The sequence below is a fragment of the Cupressus sempervirens genome, chromosome 8 (assembly GCF_028749045.1).
Source record: "Cupressus sempervirens isolate cs-2001-9-10 chromosome 8, ASM2874904v1, whole genome shotgun sequence".
Classification (NCBI taxonomy): domain Eukaryota; kingdom Viridiplantae; phylum Streptophyta; class Pinopsida; order Cupressales; family Cupressaceae; genus Cupressus; species Cupressus sempervirens.
The window spans coordinates 341,631,981-341,639,294 of record NC_143125.1 but is presented as its reverse complement, the minus strand read 5'-3'; positions in this window follow the sequence as shown (position 1 = coordinate 341,639,294).

Below are 7,314 nucleotides of genomic sequence, written 5' to 3'. Positions count from 1 at the left end.
GGAGAAAGTGTGTTGTGTTTGGTGTGTATGTACTTGGATTTTTTATTTTCAATGTCGTCAATGAGAAAAGAGAAGATAGTTTAGGGGCATGAATGTTATTGCATTGTCACTTCAAATATGTTTTCTATAATGTTATCTTCATGGAAATAGGAGGAAAAACATGAGAAATGAGAATACCAATAACTAATATCCTATTTTTAGTTTTTTATAAACTGGTGAAATTATTTCATAACAATTCTATTGTGTGAAAGGATTCTGGCAATTCACTAAATTTGTCTTTGTGAAAGGCTTCTAAAATTTTACTAACCTTTTTCTTCGAAAGAAGGTGGCTCGCTTCTTCACGAGTGCATGTAAATGCAACAAATTCTATCTAAAGTTAACAAATTATGTCTAAAATTATATTTGTTTTTCTCTGACACATAAACCTAATGCAAAGAAATTAATACTAAACAAAGGTATTTTTCTCATAGATAGAAATTTATAGTATACAACACAAAGATCTTAATCACCCATTGTGTAAAATGGCAACACATTGTATGCAACATATCATCCAAAGATAAACATGTATTTATTGGAAATTCTTTGAAAAGAATGTAACTCATTATGCAGGCCAAAGATCCATTTATATTTTATTCTTGCAATGTAGGATACTTCCAAAATAATGGATTGTTTGATCAAGTTGGTTCAAGTAGGCCACAAATTCTATGCATCATCATAGTGGTATTGTCTTCAACAGCTCAAAAAATTATCGACCTTTTGAATTGTTAAGAGGGTAATTTGTTCCATATGTTGGAAAGGTACTATTGAGATGCTCATTTGATAGTAGAGGCATAGTCAAAGAAGAGGTCTACCCACCCATAGAAGTCTCATGTGTGAGTGAATCAAGCTTGGATCTATTGTGTCCCCCTACCAATTGAGCTATATGAGAGGGGGATTTATCCACATAATAAGATGCAATAGATAGGATATAGGTGTAGTGATGGGAGAGCAAATACACATAGATGCAATGATGAATATGATACTAATAGGTGTACCTAGTAGATAAGATATAGGTGTAGTGATGGGAGAGCAAGTAAACATAGATGCAATGATAAATATATGCTTAATTGGTGTGCCTATATGAAGTGATGTGTAGGTCTATTGGTGTAATAGGTGTAATAAATACCAAGTAGCCAAGCTTCGATCAATATAGGAAGGAATGTGCATTGACAGAAGGGTTGGCTACAATGAAAGCTAAAATGGAAGAACAAAGATAAAAGGAAAAGGAAATGAAGTGTGCATAGTCACGGAGAATGGATAGAAGTCTAAAGGAAAATAAATTTTGGGGTTGAATCTTGAGTACACAAGTGTAAATTAAGATTTGAAATGTGCATTGAAAAAACGTAGTAAAAATTAGTACCCAACATAAATTGAGGGTTGCAATGTGCACAAAAAAAGAAAGGATTTATAATATATATAGAATTTTACAATGTATGTTGAATTGAAATGTGTGGTCTATCACTAATCTAATCATTTACAATGTACATAAAAAAATTGGCTCCCTCTTACTTAGGGCTAACACCTCCCATCTATAGATTTTTCCATCACATGAAAAGCTAATGGTGGTGAAGAAGGAAAGGAATCTTACCCCCTACATGATGAATTCTATGTAGAATGCGGGATGCAAGATTTGCATCTGCTAGCTTGAGGGACTCTAACTGATGACCTTTACACATGTAGATTTTGACCTAGACACATATAGAGTACTAGTGTTGAGAAATGATCTCATCATGAATATAGTTGCTATACCAACACCATCCTATAGTTAGTGTATGACAATGATATATGATGTAATGTACAACACTAGAATACTCTTCTATAGGTTAAGAGTATCCACAGTTGCATTCATTATATATGGAACTTGTATACCAATCAATAAAAGTAGAAACTGTTATAAAGATGGAATCACAATAGTGATTCATCACTCTTTCTTTAAATTTTAGACACTGAAGCTCTTCCTTTTCTATAATATACTCCACTCATGGATTATTATATGCTAACGAATACAAATACCCCATCCCTTTTTATTTTTGTCATAATAATCCTGGTCTCCATTCTTATCTATTTAAAGTCCCTCCTTTATACTCCCATCTTTTTTCTATCAGTTTTCTAGATGCTCTATTGCAAGCCACTGATCAATTCCCCCTTTTTATGCACCCACATCAATGTTTTAGCTAAAAAAATTCTTTTTTGTGCATCACCATTTCAAATCTCTAACCATTTGTTCATTTTATTTTGCCCAAAATACATGTTATTTAGTTAGCTACATCAAAAGCATACTATTGATGGATAGATTAGAAGCATTCCATCTATCTAGTACTTTTCAAAATATAATGACAAAATTAGAAGCGTTATATTAGGTGCACAACACAATTATTCTTCCTTTTCTATAATACACTTCACTCGTGGATTATAGTGTGCATTTGATATGCTTAGGAGTACAAAGAACTTATACATTTTTATCTCTCACTCATAATATTCCTAGTCTCCATTATCTATTAAGTTTAAAGAAGTACACTACACCTGTTCATTAGAGAATTTAGAAAAGCATTAATGGAAATAACTCTACTTCAATATTCAAAGAGGTAATCAAACATGATAAAATGGAAGTGTGTTTAATTAAAAGTTTCTTCCACCAAGGAACATAGATGTAAAGTATAATATAAAGAGTATAGATAAAAAAATTATTGTATCTAGTCTGGTATATTTCAAATTACAATTACAAAATCCTTCAATAAAAACTAACAATATTATAACCACACATTGAACTGCTTCTACAGACACATAGGTTTTGTATTAATTTTAAAGAAATAATAATTGACCAAAAAGTTGTACAAAAAGGAATAGATAATAGTCATACAATTTAACATAATGATTTGACCTAAGAAACTCTAAATGATGGTTGTTCCGAAGAATACATTTTCATGGCCTTCTAAAATAAGTAGAGTTGACTAAGAGAGATTTGTAGATACCACAATGGTATAGTTTTCAATGGAAATTCCAGTGTTATGATTGGATTTAATCCTGCTCTGAGCAATGACTATGTTGGTTTGAATATGTGTTGCTCACCTCACAATAATATTGGAGTTCCTAAAAAGTGGTAGTTGTGTGGCCCAAAGTTTGTGAAGTCTACGTTGTTGTATTAATACATGTAGATCTTAGAAAAGCCAATGAGGTTAAAGTTGAAAGATCAACCCCCAAATATAGATCTTCTTGTGTGGTCCTAAAAATTCGGCAGAGGTCATACCTTCGAGCATTATAAATCCTTTGTTGGATGTTGTTGTATTTACATGATATTAATTTTAATTAATACATATTCATCTTAAGAAAAAAAATGTTTGAACTTCAATTAAGCAAAATAAATTGACCAGTGTTTCCAGATTTTGGAACCCTATATTAAAAGTTTGCCTATGAGAACGAGAAGCCATAAAGTTTGACATAGATCTACCCAAAATTTGATAAGATATGAGCAAACATTTGACATGTCAAATAAAAATTTTAATTGGTGGAAGAGTACATAGACACATCTGAAATAGGAAAGAAAAGAAGAGAAGGGCCCAAAAAATATAAAAGAAACCCCAACTTAAAAAATGATCTAAAATTTTCTAATATTTTGTAATGGAAGAGACTAATTATAGAAAAATGATGGAAGGTTGCAAAATGGTAACTAATTAACTAGCAACTTATTATATTTTCTTTTTAAACAAATGATCCAAAAACTCTTTGTATTCTAGCATACTAAATATAAAAAGGATGAAGAATATAGAAGTGGTACAACAAGAATGTATGATGTTGTTTATGCTAGGAAAAGTACACAAAAGTGCAACTGATCATGAGGAGTGAAATCATATTGGCGGGTGATTTGGAGTTGGAAATAATTATGGATCTTTGGTTTTATAGACATTTGAAAGGTTATCTTGGCTTGTTCTTGTTTCAAAGTTGGTTGGAAAGGATACATTTTTAGCTATTTTTATCTTCTAGCCTATGAAAGTTGGTTAAAAGATTCACTTAAAATCAAAATGCAATATTAAGTTAATAGGTCACCTAAAACAATGAGTCACCTTCAAAAATGTCAATGCTAGTTGATCTATACAATTTGGAATGAAATTAGTTTACCCCAACCTATCAATGTCATTGCTTTTTTTTCTCATAATAAAGTGAAATGCCATAGTATAATAGATAATAATTGTGAATTATTTCCCTGTAGATTTAAAATAGAAGATTTGTAACAATAGAAGATAGAGAAAAAAATACCTCCAAAAGATAAAATTATAACATGACAAAAATAGAGGTTTTTCGAATACTATAATCAAATCATATTCTAGCTAGTAAATTTACAATGTTGAAGGTCTCTACTTAAGGCCTACAATGATAGCTCATGAATGTCACACCTCTTTCTTTGGCTTCTGCATAAAGAAAAAAATGAATGAAAGCTCTAGAACTCCACTTGTTGAAGAATGTTATAAAGAATTCTATCATTTTATATAGAAAAAAAATATTTGCAGCCTTCTCTCATCATCTCTAAGCTAGGGTTATTTTGAAGGAAATTTAGGGTCTCACAAGCAAAGTCTAGTAGAAATTGTGAAATGTTGATTAAGGGACATAAAAATGAGATTTCAGTTAGGAATTCATGATAAGACTTGAGAGATCATAGGAAGATTTAGAGGAAAATATGTGTTTTTAAGTGAATTGTTGTATGAAGAGTGAATCATTTCAAAGCTTGCGATATTCTCAATAATTTAAGCAGTGAATCATATTATGCAATGTCCTTTGCACAAAGAGTCTAAGTCTACTTGCTAAAGGAGTTATTTCTTTGTGTACAGCATGGGATTGGCAAAATTGAGTCCTGCTCCATTACATGTCTAAGCTCCAACGCCATTGAAGGTCATAGTCCAAATCTATTCTATATTTAAAATGGGGATTTCCCACCAGTCATGCATGCATGTGAAATGTGGACACATTGGCAAGGCACCTGTCACCATCCACTACCAGAAAGCTACTAGACTCTCCAAGCTCAATTTCATGAGAATTTTTTGAGCAAGAAAAAAATTCACGAGACAAAAATAGCTAAGCCAATAGAAAATTAAGAATTTTGCAAGAGGGAATTCATTTTAATACAAAGTCATTGTGTCACTATAATATTAACAAATGTTAAATAACTTTCACCATTATCAAGACTTAAAATATTGTAAATATAAATCCGAAAACTATAATCCAAACCTAAAATAGTAGGAACTAATAACACTCTAAAAGAAAACTCCACAAAACTTTATTATAGTTTTTTAACTCAAGTAACAAATGTTAAATAACTTTCACCATTATCAAGACTTAAAATATTGTAAATATAAATCCGAAAACTATAATCCAAACCTAAAATAGTAGGAACTAATAACACTCTAAAAGAAAACTCCACAAAACTTTATTATAGTTTTTTAACTCAAGTCCTTACATCCCCAAGATATAACCCTTACCCTAAATTTAATACTCTTATAATCATCAATTCTACTTAACCCATCCCTCCCTCAAAAGTTGTAATTTCTTTATGCATTTTTTTCCCTTTTGGATTTCTATATTCATCAGCATTGTGGGCACACAAGCAGTCAGGTCTTCCCTACCAATCATTTTCTTGGAATTTCTCATATGCCACCTTCACTAGCTTCCCCTTCTTTTCTTCCATAGACTTGACTAAAATGCATGTTTTGGCCTTGGTCTTTGTGAAATCTCTACATTTGTTCTCGTTTACCTTTGAATCTGCACGATAGCTTTTCTTACTCTTTGACTTGACCATAAATCTCCATTTGACTCCACTCACAACGAGCATTTTTGTTATGTTAACATGCCGTCCTTATAAGCATTGTACGTTTCATCTGATTATGATAAGCTCGTGAAGTTGGAGGAGGTAATAAGAAATTAATTGTCTTAATAGTATATTGAAAGTTAGACAAAATAATTGTTTTTGAAGCAAGAAAGTAGACTTATAAAATAATGGTAGATAATCAAATGCATTAACTAACATAAAGTTGTCCATAAATGCATTTACAATATTTGACAAATATTTAGATTTTAGAAGAGGAGGTTATTTGATCAGTGTAGTTTAAACTAAGCACTCACAAAGAATCTATGAGATTAAATCAATAAATCCTTCTATTAGATGAGTTGATAATTAATAGATGTAATTATTTGTTCAATAGTTATGTGTAAACATAAATCTAGTATAAGTGCAAGTAAGATAGGAATAAAATGTTATTATGCTTATGTATTTAAAATTTGTAAAGAGCAAATGCGGACCTATTTTATCACTCTTCTTATGTACATGATACTATATTAGCATGAACAAAATTGAATGTTTGCATATAACATTGTAATTAAAAGATTAATATTTTTTTTTAAAAATATGTAACATTTGTCGATGGTTGAGGTAAAATATGAAACAATGGTTTTTTTGGAATGTTAAGAGGAAGAAATGGAAAAAGAAAACTAGGTTGCATCAATATAATTTAATTTGTAAATAATTAGAAAAAAAAAATTAAAAAAATTATACAAATGATTTAGCCAATCATCTAAATTTTCTTTTATTAATCTCCACACACTCCAAATTTATTAGGTCATTAAACATGAATCCTTTTGATTTCTTCTCGATAATACATTCTTTTATTTATCTAATGAGTTGGATGCCCATTTATTGACTATAAGAGGTTTTTTTGTTTTTAACATTTATTCAATGCATTATTACCTATACTTCAAAGAACAAGCGATATCATATTAACTAATTCGACCTTGAATTCAATAATCATGCAATTAAATATAATTAGTAACTAATATTTTTAATAACTAAAATTATATCATAATATTCAATTGACTGGGGCTCAAAATTTCCCTATCCTTATTGCAAACATAACATGACTCTGTTGATAAAATAATTTAATGTGGTCTATTAATTTTTTTATAGTTTTTTGAAAATGGCATATAATATAATTACCAATAAATTTCAACTTAAGAGCTAATCGTTAAGTTGTTTTGATGTTCTTTCAATCAAAGTTCAAGTTATATAGGGGATGAGGTCTCATGTGACCTATTTCATAGCTCTCATTCATAACGATCACTCCTTTTTTCTTAAAAATTACACATCGTTGTTGTCATCATTCAATTCAATTATTGTAGAAAATATCTCAAAAATCTAACTTAGAATATACTATAAAATAATAATCATAAAAGTAAAAATAAAGATAATCATAAATATACATAATTAAATATATAACAACCATAAATTAATAA